Genomic DNA, 17,961 nt, shown 5'->3' on the forward strand with positions numbered 1-17,961 from the left:
CAAAAATCCAAATTCATGGCGCGCAGGCCAGATGAAAAGTTAAATTCCCTGACAGTTCGTAGAAACATGTCAAACGATGTATAGAACCAATCTTTAGGATGTTTTTAACATGAATCTTCAATAATGTTTCAACCGGAGAATTCCTTTGTCTGTTAAACCGAAAAGGAATGCAGCTAGCTCTCACGGGGGTGCGCCTGAGTGAGCTCATGGCACTCTGCCAGACCCCTGACTCAAACAGCTCTCATTCCCCCCTCCTTCACAGTAGAAGCCTGAAACAAGGTTCTAAAGACTGTTGACATCTAGTGGAAGCCGTAGGAAGTGCAATATGACCCCATAGACACTGTATATTGGATAGGCAAACCTACAAACCTCAGATTTCCCACTTCCTGGTTGGATTTCTTCTCAGGTTTTTGCCTGCCATATGAGTTTTGTTATACTCACAGACATCATTCAAACACTTTTAGAAACTTCAGAGTGTTTTCTATCCAAATCTACTAATAATATGCATATCTTAGCTTCTGGGCTTGAGTAGCAGGCTGTTTACTCTGGGCACCTTATTCATCCAAGCTACTCAATACTGCCCCCAGCCATAAGAAGTTAACATCTACCTAAGTTACTGCCCAGATCTTCCAGTCTGGACGACCAGACGATGGGTCCAGAACGGCGATCACAAATCCGGACACCCACTGCCCATCCTTGTCGCGGCCTGCCCGCTGTTAGAGAGCCTACCAAGGTAAACCACCAGAGAGGGGGGGACCGCAACGGCGAACACCAACCAGGACATCCCCTGGCCATTCCTGTGGTACTTTGTAGCTTCCAGGAAACCTACCAAGGTAAACCACTAGAGGGGGACCGCAACGGCAATCACCAACTGGACATCAACTGCCCATCCTTGTGGTGGACTGCTCCGCTTTCAGAAAGCCTACCAAGTTCAACCACCAGAGGGGGACTGCAACGATGATCTACAAACAGGGCATCACGTGGTCATTATTTTTATGTTGATTTGTAACTTGCAGGATAATCACAAGATCCAAACCACCAGAGGGGGACTGTCATGGCGTGGCCCTTTCTGGGTATAGAGCGTGGCATCCCCCTCTCTCTCCCTCATACACCCAGGTTCTGTTATCGCAGGTCGTAAATTCCTGGAGAAGATTCTCCTTCTGGCCATGCAGTATAGAGAGAGAGAGTTTCACTGTAGAACAAAGGAACTTCTTCTACATCACAGAACTTGAGAACTGAACAATATCCATGTTTTGGAGAATGTGTAAACGGTCGGTGGAGAAGCCAGCTACGACCCGGTCCATTTTGTTTCATGTTTGTGACCTCATGAAAGACAATACAGCCACATTACCATAACTGTGTTTATACATGAGCCTCCGTTATGAGGTTTGCGTTTAATTATTGTATAAAATGAATGAGTAAAGATGAAACTATTTGTGAAATTATGATTTTAAACCGTTAATGTGAGAGAATTGTATTCCCTTTAAAGTTTAACTAAGTCATTGATACTCTGAAGTATCCATTCTAACCACGAAAGACTTCAGGGGAGCAGAGAGACAGAGACGCGCGGATGAACGTTCCAACAGAAAGACGGACGAGATCACGACACACTGAGCGTAAATATTGATCGATTTCAATTATTCCCAAATGAGTGAGCGTTCATGTGCAAAGGATTTGAATTTCAATTAATATAATTATCAACTGTGTAGTGACTCTTTTGTCTTTCCCGCCCTTCTCAGTCCACACCCACTTCCCTTTGTCCACCAAGCCGTCATATCGGCTTAGCCCACTAGGGAACCTCCCCTATCATTTCCTTGTAACCATATCTACTGTTTGTTTGTTTATGCATTTCTGTGATAACCAACAATTTACGAAGTTTGGAATGAGACTAACGTGAGGTAAAGAATAATTCATTAATTGGAAAACTAATTGATCAGATATTAAAATATCTGAAGTTATATTAGGAAAATTATAATTTTGTAATCTGAAGATTTTCCTTGGTGCCCCAACTTCCTAGTTAATTATATTTACATGATTAGTTTAATCATGTAATAATAATTACAGAGAATTGATTTGATAAAATAACAGTCTTCAATTTAATGATGCCAAAGACACGACAGTGTGATAGCTGATACTTTTTTCTATCAAAATATACATTTCAAATTTTGTTAGTATTAAGACAAATATTTGTGGGGAAAAAGTTGAGATTGTCCCATCTTTCAAGAATCCCTGAGCTCTAAAAGTGTAGCATTTTGTCTCAGGCTCATGGCAAAATAGCATGAGATTAGCTATGAAACTGCACATTTTTCTCTGTGCCCCATGGCTCTGGTCCTGCCATCCTACCATTGCCACCACACCCGTTTACAGTCTACACATTCAAAAACGAGCTTTCTCACTCTTTTTCTCCATCTTTCTCTGTCTTCCTCTTCTGAGAGCAGTCAGTGGCATCCCACCAACAATGCAACTCTAACATGCCATGAATGAGAAGGGGGAGAATCTAGGAGGAGAGCCTCCTTGGAGACAGATGGAGTTTGCATCAGTCCCACTCTTTGGCAACCACCTTCTAAACTTGGCCCCCTGCCTCACACTAACAAGATTGTATTTTTTCTTCTTCCCAAGAAATCACCCCCCTGCCCAAACCACAATGGCTTCTTTCCTATTTCGTGCATCTCATCATTTGCATATATACCCGCCCTGCTTTCTCCGAGTGCCTGGCAGAGTCTGCAGATGACTCAAGCTGTCACTGAGCTTAACTCCCAGGTAGCATTTGAACTTTGCTTATTGGCCCCTCATAAATAAAGTGAAGAATGGGCACTAAGCAGAGGGCTTTGATAAGCCTGCATCCAGCAGCGCTGCATGGAAGGCCCGACCAGCCAGCTTGGTGGAGGCCAGCTACCGCCAGCAACAAAGCCGTGAGGGTGGAATAAATAAAAAGTCTGCACCATCAGCGGATTCCGACTGGCAGACAACAGCGGACTGCAGGAAGCAACACCAGCAACCCGCAAAGTATTTTTTCCCCCTTTTTTCACATTGACCCTGTTTTTATCCGAGCCCTGGGCAGTCCACTTAACACTCAAATGGAGTCCCCCATTGCCCATTGAACCCACGCTGTAAGTTTTTTGTCGTAGTCTTAACGAAAGAACAGGGAGAGGGGGAGAAAAGCAATGGGGAAATGTTTCTGAGAGAACAATACAGCACCTTATGGGGGGAGCGTTTTGTCCTAGCTGTCCCAGTAGCTGAAAGTGTGCAACTGCAGCACTACTGCCCCAGTGACGGGTCATTTGTCAAAGTGGACAGGGAGGGAGAAAAGGTAAACCGACACTGGCTGTCCAAATAGTCAAGATGACAGCAAAAAAAAAGACCATCACAGAGGAATCCATTCTAACCCTGACCTCTTACATCATCCCACTAGCGACTCACTGCATTGCGCCCGTTTCTCCTGGACCACCAGCATCTAATAATGCTCATTCACAGAGCCCAGGGACTCTGAGGGGGGCATGAGATACATTCTATGATGTGAGGCGTAGAGTCTGTCCTAACCCCACGGCATGGTAAAGCCCTGTCGGGTAAATCACACTGATTTCTGATCATGCACCTTTATCCTACAGCTTTCGAAATACTGTAATATTTAGCAAGTTATCAAGCGGAATCAGTGTGTTATGGCAATCTTATCACTTGGCACTCTTAACCCCTTCAGAAAAATATTATGTTGGAATTTGACTACCTTGGACCAAGCACTAGGCCCATAACACTTTATTCCCTCACCTATTTGTGCCTTTCAACTAGTAACACATACACACTTTTATACATTACTCAGGTCTCGAAGTTGCACCAACAACATGCAGCAAAAAGATTGGCCATAGTCTATAAATTAAGCAGGATGATGTGATACCTCTCTAATACCTGGTGTTTTAAATTATGTTGAAATAGACCCTTATACTGAGCTTCTACCTGGCTTAGAGAGAATGAATGAGACTCATTAGACACGTTTTAAACCAGTCTACATTGCTTCTAAACACTCTGGGTAAGCCAGACTTACGTTTGAGGATTGGATATGCCGAGCACAAACGAATCCTCGGCCATATGACGGCATCCTTTGGACCTCATATGTGGAGGCGTTTCTTTTTCCTTTACTCTTTTCCCCCTGCAGAAGAGGTCAGGTTTATAGGTTGCCCTCAATTTCCTTCAAAGCCTTGATATTGTTGGAGCTTCAGAGGCAAAATCCTCAAGAATGGTTTAATTCTCTGAATCATGTGGCGTGACACACCACTTTATTCTTGTCAAAAGCTTTTAAGAGGGGGAGGGCAGTAAAAGGGACTGCCCCCTCTATTCCTGGATTTGAATAATGCAGTGGGGTTCCTCAATAGTTTCAGGACATATCTCACTTTGAAGTAGTTCACTGGGATATCGCAAAACTGCCGATATTCACAAAAATATCAACTCGTAGTTGTTAGAGCAGGTTGCTAATGCCTCTTAATAAACTAGAACCATTGTTTTGTGAATGACTGCACATCATATTGGCCAAATTAGCATGAAAAAATATATATGTTATGGACTAACATCTATTTAACATATTTGAATTGAAATTACGTATTTTTTCCAAATCCCTTTAACATATTCGCCACCCTCCCTCTGCAGGAGGGATATGAATAGGCCCACAAGGGCCTGCTGTATCAAGCAACAGGTTGGACGGCACTTGTTTACGATTTGCCTAATCCACAGGTTTTAATCTCCTTAGCGGATGATGGCCTACCGTATAGCGCTACGTCCAGCTGACAGATAATTATCTCTGGACGGCCTTCAACGGTAGTAATTACCATAATCTTAAGAATTATTCGAATATTGGAGCAATAGGGCGTTCTTTCCAGACCTCGCCCCCTGATGGGAATCTGGGATGGGACTGCCCATGCATGGGGAGTAGCTATCTTTCAGTAGAAAGGAGGTAATAGACTAGTGAATTGCCGTTGTTGCAGAGCACAACAACTTGTCCTCCCTCACGGGCTAATTACAAATTCAGAGAAAGACAGAGAAAGCTGCACTATGTTCAAAAAACAAATACTTGAAAATATAGGCTGTACTCCGAGCTAGACCAAGTGCTCCATTTATCACTTCAGCTGGGTCTTGGGGCCTATGGCTGACGGAATGGAGGCAGAAGAAGAGGGAGGCGGTATAGACATGTGGGTGCAGGCGGGGGTGGAGTGGGACAAGGGGGTTGGGCGAGAGGGTGGGGGTAGTGCGGGGTGGTATTGTTAGTCCCCGCAGTGCTGCCTGCCCACTTCTTCATCTTCACTGTAAATCGCAGTGATGGCCACTGACCCAGAAGTGGTGCGTGTGGGCAAGCTGCGGGGGGCTGGAAGGGGTTGGGGTAGAAGAGTGTGAGTGTGGGGTGGAGGGCAGGGGTGGGGGGGCAGTCTCCTCGTCACTCCGTGTATAAGTAAAAAAAAGAAGGTGGCCATATTAGGCCGAGCTGCCACTGCAGTAGCAGCCCTTGAGCCAACGCTGTAGTGCGTGTGTGTATATGTGTGTGTGTGGAAAGGAGGGGGCGGGGGGAGTTGTCGTGCCCCCCTATCAGAGCATGTGACGAGAGGCTCAGCTGTCAACTCGATGTGCACGCTCCCCTGTCTCTTTCTGGGGCCATGTCAAAGATTCACAAAGTGAGGTTCAGTGAGGCTACTGCTGCTGCACAGGAGCCGATCTAACTCGGACTCTGATTCGGACTTGCTCAGCATTTTGGTTCGCTTTCCCTTGACCTTTGTTCAAACTCTTAGGACTTCACCGGAATGACTACTGACAAAAAGGAATTGTGGGTGCTGTCTCAAATTTGCGGTCGTTCCATCTTCATCCATCATCTGTTTTGAGTAGCTCTGGGCATTTTCAAGACTTGTCTGCGACATCAGATTGAATCAATATGAGTGCTAAGAGTTGTTTAACCCCTCACAGCATACTAGACGCCATGAACTCATTATCCCTATCATAAGGTTTCAACCTGTCAATTAGCAAATTGCTACTAGACCAATGAAGCCTGATTGTTTTCACTATTGCATGTGTTTGCTTTAAACCCCCTTTTATCCAAGTCAATCTTTTTATAACTTGCATCTCAGGGTCAGTCTCCCCAAAGCTCCAGAAATGCAGAAAAAAGTGGGGCTTGAGTCCTATAACAAGACTGTTAAACATGCAGACTGCTGTGCTTTCTCTTCCCCCCTCTTCCAGAGTCCCTATTTATCGCTCTTTCGATTTCTCTCTGTTTCTCTCTCTAGCCGCCATGTGGAGCATTTCTCCTTCTAAAACTCCTGATTTATTATGTACTAATCTGTCACGGTTAGCAAGATTTTCTCCCTTTACCCTTAACGGTCATCTGGACAGCTGATTCGCTTACTGACAATTGACCGCAGCCACAGCCCCTTGCTCCTGACTTCTCTCTCCTGACTTCAAATCTGTTTGGAATTCATAGAGACCCCTGGCATTCCTGTGCCCTTGGTTAAGGCTGGATCCCATTGCTGCCACCAATCGCGGCAAGTATTTCTGTTCTGTGTCTTCCTTCCTCTCCCTAGCATAGACGGAAAGAGGGAAAACCCTTTGCAGCTTTCCATCAAAAGAGTGAATTGTGGACCAGAGTCCAAAAGAGTGAATTTTTGACCAGAGTCCCCCACATGGGGATTTACTATAACGGAAAGGCCCAGCTTTTCACCCGCAGAGATTTTTTTTTGTAGCAGATGAGTGCTTCGACTAATAAATGCTGTAGGACAGATATACAATGAAATAAGTCTCCATGCGTTGAAAACACGGTATGCACACAGATCCACCAGCCAATAGCTGACAACCGAATCCCCAACATTACTGATGGAATTTATTTATTTATTTTATTTCACCTTTATTTAACCAGGTAGGCCAGTTGAGAACAAGTTCTCATTTACAACTGCGACCTGGCCAAGATAAAGCAAAGCAGTGCGACACAAACAACAACACAGAGTTAAACATGGAATAAACAAGCGTACAGTCAACAACACAATAGAAAAAAAAAGAAAGTCTATATACAGTGTGTGCAAATGGTGTGAGGAGGTAAGGCAATGAATAGGCCATAGTAGCGAAGTAACTACAATTGAGCAAATTAACACTGGAGTGATAGATGTGCAGATGATGATGTGTAAGTAGAAATACTGGTGTGCAAAAGAGCAGAAAAGTAAATAAAAACAATATGGGGATGAGGTACGTAGATTAGATGGGTTATTTACAGATGGGCTATGTACAGCTGCAGCGATTGGTTAGCTGCTCAGATAGCGGATGTTTAAAGAATTGATGCCGCCCGCCAAAAAAAGTGTGAGGACAGTTGATAAGTGTACACGAGGCAACTCCCCTCTATCCCTTCCTCCCTTTCTATATCCCTTGCCCTCGCTCGCCTTTTCTCTGTGTTTCGATTCCATGCCTTCTCCACATTCTCATTCCAAAGACAAAAGGAGAGACAGGAATTGGCCCAAGTAGATGCTCTAGTTCCCCAGTCTGCAGATCAGAGCGACAGGCCTCTCGCTTTCTCTCTTTTTCTTTCAGCCCCTCATTCTCTCTCTCTTTATTCTCAGTCTTCTCTCTTATCTGAAGTGCTCTGCGCTCTAACTGGAGAGAGCCTTTGATCCTCCACAGAAGCAAAAGTGCATAGGAAATGAGCCTTTGATTCAGAATGAAAGGGCTCGGCCCTGACAGAGCATTTTTCAGAGTGCTCACCTGCAACAAAACAGATTGCTGTCGAGCTATAATTTTTTGGCGGTGACATTTACCGAGCATTATTATTCTGGTGTCCCATTTGAAAGTTAGTCAAAATCAAGTTGATTGCCAGATTGGAACATTTTGAGAAGACACAGTCGTTCTATAAATGGCAAAGTCAATTTAGCCTTAACCAAAAAGCATTATTTATTTAGTGAACATTATTGATGAATCATTTATATTTTTTCTTTGAATTATTGAAAAACCTGGAAGGGTGGGGAGGGTGTGTTGGGGGCTACCACTTTACTCTTTCAGAGTGTTTGTGTTTAGCCTGTGTGTACTTCACCGTGTTATGCTTGGGCGTATGTTTCGCTGGGGGTGTGTGGGCGAATAAGATAGTGAGTGAGGAGCGCCTGGGAGATATGTGGGTCACCCAGGCAGATGACCATTGGCTAGGTCCCCTCCAACTGCACTGTGGGCCTGCTTGCCTAATATGCACTAATGCGCAGAGAATGGCTGCCAGACGGGACTCATAATTGACCCTGATATTCAGTGAACAGAAAAAAGCCTGTCAAATGACTCGTAGCCGCTGTGGTGAAAATGTGCTTACGTTTTAGTTTTATATGTACAGTGAAATGTACATATACTGTGCCTTCGGAAATATTCAGACCCCTTGGCTTTTTCCACATTTTCTTAGGTTACAGCCTTATTCTAAAATGTATTACATCATTTTTTCCCCTCATCAATTTACACACAATAATGACAACGCAAAAACAGGTTCAGAAATGTTTGCTAATTTATAATTTTTAAAAAAATGGAAAAATCCATATTCATAAGTATTCAGACCCTGTACTTTGTTGAGGCACCTTTGGCAGCGATTACAGCCTCGAGTCTTCTTGGGTAAGATGCTACAAACTTGGCACAGCTGTATTTGGGGAGTTGCTCCCATTCTTCTCTGCAGATCCTCTCAAGCTCTTTCTGGTTGGATGGGGAGCATTGCTGCACAGCTATTTTCTGGTCTCTCCAGAGATGTTCGATTGGGTTCAAGTCCGGGCTTTAGCTGGGCCACTCAAGGACATTCAGAGACTTCTCCCGAAGCCATTCCTGCATTGCCTTGGCTACGTGCTTAGGGTCGTTGTCCTGTTGGAAGGTGAACCTTCCCCACAGTCTGAGGTCCTCGCTGTACTTTGCTCCGTTCATCTTTCCCTCGATCCAGACTAGTCTCCCAGTCCCTGCCTCTGAAAAACATCCACACAGACTGATGCTGCCACCACCATGCTTTACCGTAGGGATAGTGCCAGGTTTCCTCCAGACGTGAAGCTTGGCATTCAGGACAAAGAGTTCAATCTTGGTTTCATCAGAGAAGAGAATCTTGTTTTTCATGGTCTGAGAGTCTTTAGGTGCCTTTTGGCAAACTCCAAGCGGGCTGTCATGTGCCTTTTACTGGGGAGTGGCTTCCGTCTGGCCACTCTACCATAAAGGCCTGATTGGTGGAGCGCTGCAGAGATGGTTGTCATTCTGGAAGATTCTCCCATCTCCACAGAGGATCTCTATAGCTCTATCAGAGTGACCATCTGGTTCTTGGTCACCTCCCTGACCAAGGCCCTTCTCCCCCAATTTCTCAGCTTGGCCGGGCGGCCAGCTCTAGGAAGTGTCTTGGTGGTTCCAAATTTCTTCCATTTAAGAATGATGGATGGAGGCCACTCTGTTCTTGGGGACCTTCAATGCTGCAGAATTTTTTTGGTACCCTTCCCCAGATCTGTGCCTCGACACAATCCTGTCTCGGAGATTTACGGACAATTCCATCAACCTCATGGCTTGGTTTTTGCTCTGACATGCACTGTCAACTGTGGGACCTTATACAGACAGGTTGTGTGCCTTTCCAAATCATGTCCAATCAATTTGAATGTACCACAGGTGGACTCCAATCAAGTTGTAGAAACATCTCAAGAAAGATCAATGGAAACAGGGTGCACCTGAGCTCAATTTCGAGTCTCATAGCAAAGTGTCTGAATATTGATGTATAAGGTATTTCCGTTATTTATTTTAATAGATTTGCTAACATTTTTTAAAACCTGTTTTCAATTTGTCATTATGCAGTATTTTGTGTAGATTGCTGAGGATTTTTATTTATTTAATTTTAGAATAAGGCTGTAATGTAACAAAATGTGGAAAAAGTCCAAGGGTCTGAATACTTTCCGAAGTGTTAGGTTCTAAATATCTGAGTAAGAAATGTATGGACACTATAAAAGTTCCAACAAAGTTTATTCACCCAAAGGATCGAACAGCTGAACAGACAAAGACATATTTCCACCAGTGGTAATATATGTACCCCAATTTGGGTGGAATCTCCTCAGGCTGTAATGTTACAAAATGTGGAAAAAGTCAAGGGGTCTGAATACTGTATGTGGTGGTTGAAGTATATATAATAGCAATAATTTAAATTAACACATTTGAACAGTAGTCCTGGAAGATCAATATGTATTGATTTAAATATTTATTGATAATTCATTAATTTGGGGTTTGATTAAATTGCAGCGGTTAGATAATACTCGTTAGAAAAACCAACATTGAGATAATGCCGTCTGTTCATTTCTCATGTCTGTATGAAAATGCTCCATTGAACTAGGTGTCACAGAGATTAGCCACGCTACAACAAAATGGTTGCACGTAATTACATGGACAACACAATGGTGACAATGAGCCAGATGCCCGTCTGTTCCAGAGAGACAGAAAAAAATGTGGATTTGACACGCTGTCAACATCTCCCAAATTCATATTTAACTTAATCAAATCCAGAAGAGGGTTCGTTACTGCGACCAAAACAGTCGCACTGGCGACTTTGACTTGGCATAGCGTTTTTTTTTTTAAAGCAATTGGAACCAAAAACTATTATGATTTATTCAAACAGTAATGTGCAATTGACCAAAAATATACCAACTTTCTGAAGAGGCAACAACGGCACGGGAGTACCCCTGTCTGTGTGTGTCAGGGCTCGACATACAGGGCAGCCCACCCCCAGGGCCTGCGCTTGGGCCAGTGAAAACAGTATTGTAATAATGCCATTTTTAATCTAGGCTATATAATTGATTAAAAAATGATTAATTCCCGAAGTTGTTTGTCCGTTATGTCCGATTATCTATCACACGCACATTGTACACAGATAATCTGTCAGAAAAGCCTGCAGCTCTCAAACATCCAGTTGTTGCGTGGAGCAGCTCGCCCGAAAACCAAAAGATGTTCTAAGTTATGATATCTACTAGTTAATGTTAAGGCAAGAATGGGTATGCAAAGCAGGTATTTAAAAAGTTAAAAGTCTTGGTTAAATAGTTGCGATGAGCAATTCACTCATCATGGAATAGCCTACCTTGAAAATGTCCTCTAGGCTATTTGGTCCTTGAAAAGCCATTGAAGTTATGGTAGCCAATGTATACGTTCTGCTGCTCCAATATAATTATTCTGTGATGTCATTTCTGATCAGTTTTTATGAGAGATGTAGCCGCTTTCGTTTGTTTCCCACCATTTCAATTGAAGAGTCATGCGCTAGTTGCCATATAAATAACAATGAATAGTTCGGGCTTGGAAGCTCTAACCCTGGCGATTCACTGGTAAACTCATGGGTACACTCGCAATGGCTGCCTGGTATTGTGATTCAACCATTTCCATGGTATTATGGAATGTTCTATCAACTGATGCTGGATTGCCATGGTAATGTAGAATGTTCATTCAAATGATGCTAACTGATGCAGCTAATTTAGTGGAATGTATTTTTTGTAATGTCAGCTGAGTTGACTCAACAAATCACAGCACAGATAAGGGTACAATTCCTGCTTTTACTTCATGACATGGGTACACTCAAAATGGCTGCCAGTCCATGCATTATGCCATCATTGACTTGAATGGAGACGCCCTTTCTATTCATTCTCACTTCTATGCTAGTTATTATGAACAAGACAACATCGAATGTTGGCTTCAACTTGGTTATCCAAATTGGTTATCCAACTTGGTTTTCTATACGTTCCATTTTTGGTCGCTTTCTCATTTTTAAAACATGATGCAATATCCCCCTAATAACTCTTCAACATCTCTAATGGCGAGGCTGACTACTACCAATGAACACATGTACACTCGCACAGTATTTCGGATAGTAACTCATATCCCACTTAAGGTCTTATTCGGAATAACCTGTTTACGTGCACCTGCCTGTATCCATGAATAAACAAAATATTCCTAATTTAAGTATGGGTTAAATTGAATAGTAACTGAAATATGGACAATGAATGTAGGCCTATAACGTCCCACATGTAGCATAATAAAATATAAACTCCTGCAGAATTAGGCTTTTTTTTTTACCCCTTTTTCTCCCCAATTTCGTGGTATCCAATTGGTAGTTACAGTCTTGTCTCATCGCTGCAACTCCAGTACGAACTCAGGAGAGGCGAAGGTTGAGAGCCGTGCGTCCTCCGAAACACAACCAAACCAAGCCGCACTGCTTCTTGACACAATGTGGAAGCCAGACACACCAATGTGTCAGAGGAAACACTGTACATCTGTGGACCGTGTCAGGGTGCACTGCGCCCGGGCCTGACACAGGAGTCGTTAGCGCGCGATGGGACGCTGGTTCAATCGTGCGCCGCCCCATGGGTTTCCCGGGTCGCGGCCGGTTGCGACAGAGCCTGGACTCAAACCCAGAATCTCTAGTCACACAGCTAGCACTGCGATGCAGTGCCTTAGACCACTGCGCTGGCTGTGAAATTATACAACAAACGTTAATTTTGTCCCAGTAACAGGAGTTGAGAAATATGAGATTTATTTCAGTATCTCCGGAGAAAATGCGAATGCACGTGTCGTGTATTCTCTTTAACACTTGTGCAAGCAGACAGTATTTCAATCACATAAAAATATGCACCCAAGACGAATTGAAGTCTTATCAGAAATGTGTTTAGTTATATTCTCAGCTTTTCATATCCTTGAAACTGATGACAAACTGTCTTGCTGGTGCACACCTAAATTAAAAGGTAACTACACAAAAAAATAAAATGTCTCCGATTTTTCCCAGATCTCAAAAATGGTCCCCTGATGTGGTTTAAGCATCAAATGTAGTTGTTTTTCTATTCAAATGTATGATATCATGAGTGAAAACCTGGGAGAAATCACAGTCCTTTTTGCTGTGTTGGTATCAAGTATTGTATTTTTCAAATTCTGCTCTCTAGGGGTCTTATGGCACTATGAATGGCACTATGAAATCTGCAATAAGTACATTTTGCACTTTATTTTAATAGTCTCTTTTCTTTGCTGTTACAGTAAATCAATTCAAATCAATGTAAGAATACAAGGGTATGCTAATTTAAAACATGGCTTGTCACTATTAGCCTGGTTCTGTATGGAATGCAGGCACATTATGGGAAACATGCCTCGTCATTAGAAATTCAATTGTTTTTTATATTTAAAAAAACGGTGCTACCAATTCATGTGTTGGTGCCACCAACTGAAAAAGTTGGCGCCTCCTTTGGAAAAAGTTAGTGTAGAATCCTGCCAAAACTGTACTCCGTGATTAAGTGTTAACTGCATGTTCCTTTTCACATTTTTTCCAGTACAGGACGAGAACACAGCCTTTTCTTTTGTGTAAAAATAATTTTCACCCTTATGTAAAACAAGATTCGCCTCCCCTCCATCTTTGCTTCATTGTGTTAATCAGTTTCATGCTGCCATTTTTCCTTATTTATTCAAATACATTTTTACTGAAGAGGTATATCACTTTCACTTTAGAACTCAACAGGCTATATTTTGTCCAGACATCCATTTCCCCCGCAAATTTGCTAAAAACTCAATTTAATCTTCTGAGAACCTGTCGCCTCTCTTAATCATGAGTATTCCCGTCCGGGCCCTATTTTTAGCTTTTGTATTTAGCGTTTTGTTTGCTTTGCAGTGCGGCTGTAGTTATTATAGTGCTCAGGAATGCTTTGAGTCACTGAACGAGACTAGAAGGGGCTTCTCTCTGGGCATGTGGAAACAGCCTTGCATACTACAGCCTCTCCTGCCATGTCACCTAGCCCACATCCCCTCCAAACATAAACACACACACTCACACACAATATGTTACTCTTAATCACACACACACACACACGCCACTGACATTGTCAATCTGTTACTCTTAATCATTAAAAACAAACATCACACACATGAAACGGCAGCTATCGTAACAGCCAAAATGGCTTAATGTAATACATTTTAAGGGGAGCATAAGGGTTTGGAAAGCTGTGAGGATGCTAAAAACAAACAGTTGGTTGTCAGCTATAATGGATGCTCCTGACTGTATAGTATGTTCGCAGATTGACACACATATGCTCAATCCCTCTCCCTTCCCATTCACACGCATACCCTCTAACACACACGTGCACTCTTTCACACACATACAAGCATTTACCCAAAGTCACACTCCGCCCCACAACACTCTGTATTAGTCAATGCTAGCTAACTATATATCCATCCTCTCAAGTAGTAGGACCCAAAGTCACACTCCGCCCCACGGTATATCACACAACACTCTGTATTAGTCAGTGCTAGCTAACTATATATCCATCCTCACAGGTAGTAGGCCTTAAAGTGAAAAACTGAAAACACAATGCTTCCCTGCCTTGCCAAGGTGGCCTCCAAGACACACACACACACATTTTCCACATCTTCCATGTGGAAGTCCAAGCAGGTGCCCGTCCATTCAACACTTCAAACCTGTCTTGCCCAAAGGCACCATTGGAGGTAAAGGGGGTCACAAAGCAAAGGACAGAACAGCACAGGTGACCACAGCGAACCCGAAACACACACACACACACACACACACACACACACACACACACACACACACACACACACACACACACACACACACACACACACACGAATGTCTTTGTCTATAAACAGCGATGCAGAACTGCGCTGACAGGGAGCAGTTTTAAGATTGTGCCTTGGCGAGGCGGCTCCATTCCCTCCACTGCAGAAGAAAGTTACAATTAAGGGCTTTGACAAGGTTGGGCCCTTGTCTCGGAAACGTAAACAACGTCTACTTTTACTCGCTCCCTACATTCCCGACCACGCTTAGCCTAGCGGGTTGGAGTGTAGCTGCTAGCTAGATGAAGGGGGTCAATAGTGCGAGATAAGATGTTGCAGATTTTTTTTTATTTTTTTATTTTTTTTACCTCATTTACTCTCTTGTGGTTGTTCTTTTCCTTTGTTATTGATGTATGTTCTAGAGATTACGACTCAAGCGTTCTCCCTAAAGTCTGTGTCAAGCATGTCTGCGGTTCCTCTCTGAAAGAGGGGGAGAGATGGAGGGATAAAAAAAGATGAAAAGAGGAACTGCCGGGAGGAATGCAGATGCATGGCGAGACAAAGGAGAGAGAGAGAGAGGACCTTGGAAAGAAGGAGGGGTGGCATAAATTAACCCCCTTCCGAGTGTTTGTTTTTGTGGCACCTGACTTCTTTAACAACCGTGTCATTGGCAGAAGAAGTGGAAGGTAGGTTCTGGGGCTTGATGTCGTTTCTCTCTTCCCTCTATCCCTCGTTCTCTCGCTCTCTCTCCTCACACATTTGTTTACTGCACCAAATTGGCTGAGAAAGGGCCCCCAGGTGGAAGGTTCAGACGGAATGTTGCCATGGCACGCCCGACTAGAATCACCACCCTGGACGGTTCCGACCTAGAATATGTGGACATCTATAAGTACCTAGGTGTCTGGCTAGACTGCAAACTCTCCTTCCAGACTCATATCAAACATCTCCAATCCAAAATCAAATCTAGTCGGCTTTCTATTTCGCAACAAAGCCTCCTTCACTCACGCCGCCAAACTTACCCTAGTAAAACTGACTATCCTACCGATCCTCGACTTCGGCGATGTCATCTACAAAATAGCTTCCAATACTCTACTCAGCAAACTGGATGCAGTTTATCACAGTGCCATCCGTTTTGTTACTAAAGCACCTTATACGACCCACCACTGCGACCTGTATGCCCTAGTCGGCTGGCCCTCGCTACATGTTCGTCGTCAGACCCACTGGCTCCAGGTCATCTACAAGGCTATGTTAGGTAAAGTGCCGCCTTATCTCAGTTCACTGGTCACAATGGCTACACCCACCCGTAGCACGCGCTCCAGCAGGTGTATCTCACTGATCATCCCTAAAGCCAAAACCTCATTTGGACGCCTTTCCTTCCAGTTCTCTGCTGCCTGCGACTGGAACGAATTGCAAAAATCTCTGAAGTTGGAGACTTTTATCTCCCTCAACAACTTTAAACATCTGCTATCCAAGCAGCTAACCGATCGCTGCAGCTGTACATAGTCCATCGGTATATAGCCCACCCAATTTACCTACCTCACCCCCCATACTGCTTTTATTTATTTACTTTTCTGCTCTTTTGCACACCAGTATCTCTACTTGCACATGATCATCTGATGATTTATCACTCCAGTGTTAATCTGCTAAATTGTAATTATTCAATTTATTGCCTACCTCATGCCTTTTGCACACATTGTATATAGATTCTCTTTTTTTCTACCATGTTATTGACTTGTTTATTGTTTACTCCATGTGTAACTGTGTTGTTGTCTGTTCACACTGCTATGCTTTATCTTGGCCAGGTCGCAGTTGCAAATGAGAACTTGTTCTCAACTAGCCTACCTGGTTAAATAAAGGTGAAATAAAAAAATTAAATAAAAAATGGCCCGCTCCTTTTGGGGAGTGCCAATCTGTAAGGGGTTTATCAAAGGCAGACATTTCCTGTCCACTGCTACCACCCTCTCCTCAAATCCTGACCCCCCTTCCTCCAAAAAACACCCACCCTCTAAATCGCAACCCCTCTTTTCTCCCTCCCTCTTTTTCTCCTGCTCGGCGCAGCTCCACTCTTGGTTGGGGGAAGGGGGTTGGTTTTAGGACTGGGTGCTAACTGATCCCCATTGTCTGGCCAGCGTATTTGAATGGCGACTGAGCCCAGTGAATTGCCTGTCTGGCTTCTATTCAAATCCAGGTAGAGGCTGGGAGAGGCAGGAGGACGGACAGACACCAGAGGGAGGAGGGGTAGACGATAGCTAAGGCACTAGGACATTTTAATGGCTGCATGTGAACAAAGTGAAGGTGTCCCTCAGGCCGTAAGGGCAGCTTAAACAAACCGTTGCCCTCCTCTACATCCCTCATAAAGTAGAGAGAAAAAAAAGCAAAATTCTTGCTCCTAGTTTGCTGTCTGGCTGGTTGCCCCCACTGTTGGCCCTGTCATCAACAGTGGTGTGTATTCATGGATGCCAAGAGAAGCCAGGCTTCCCCACATACTTGACCATTAACTTCTTTATGATAGGGGGCAGCATTTTCACTTTTGGATGAATTGCGTGCCCATAGTGAACTGCCTCCTACTCTGTCCCAGATGCTAATATATGCATATTATTATTACTATTGGATATAAAACACTCTGAAGTTTCTAAAACTGTTTGAATGATGTCTGTGAGTATAACAGAACTCATATGGCAGGCAAAAACCTGAGAAAAAATCCAAACAGGAAGTGAGAATTCTGAGACTGGTCATTGTTCAACTGTTTGCACTTCCTATGCCTTCCACTAGATGTCAACAGTCTGTAGAATGTTGAATTAAGTTTATACTGTGTTGTGGGGCCGGATGAGAGGGGGAATGAGAATGAGAAAGTGGTCTGGCAGATTGCCAGTTCCTGGTCACGCGCTTTCCTCATGATATCGCCTTGCGTTCCATAACTTCTACAGACAGACGGAGAATGCTCCGGTTGGAACGTTATTGGATATATATGATAACAACATCCTGAAGATTGATTCGCTACTTAGTTTCACCAGTTTATTCGACCTGTTATATAACTTTTTGAAGTTTTCGTCCGAGTTTGCCTGCATCTGCGCGAGCGTTTGGACATGTGCACTAAACATGCTAGCAAAAGTAGCTACTTAGACATAAGTAATGGACATTATCGAACAAAACAACGATTTATTGTGGAACTAGGATTCCTGGGAGTGCATTCTCATGAAGATGATCAAAGGTAAGGGAATATTTGATGTAATTTCGTATTTCTGTTGACTCCAACATGGCGGAGAAATTTTGTTATTTTTTAGCGCCGTCTCAGATTATTGCATGGTGTGCTTTTTACGTAAAGTTTTTTTGAAATCTGACACAGCGGTTGCATTAAGAACAAGTGTATCTTTAATTATATGTAAAACATGTATCTTTCATCAAAGTTTGATGAGTATTTCTGTTATTTGACGTGGC

This window comes from Salvelinus namaycush, chromosome 26 (genome assembly GCF_016432855.1).
Source record: "Salvelinus namaycush isolate Seneca chromosome 26, SaNama_1.0, whole genome shotgun sequence".
Taxonomy (NCBI): Eukaryota; Metazoa; Chordata; class Actinopteri; order Salmoniformes; family Salmonidae; genus Salvelinus; species Salvelinus namaycush.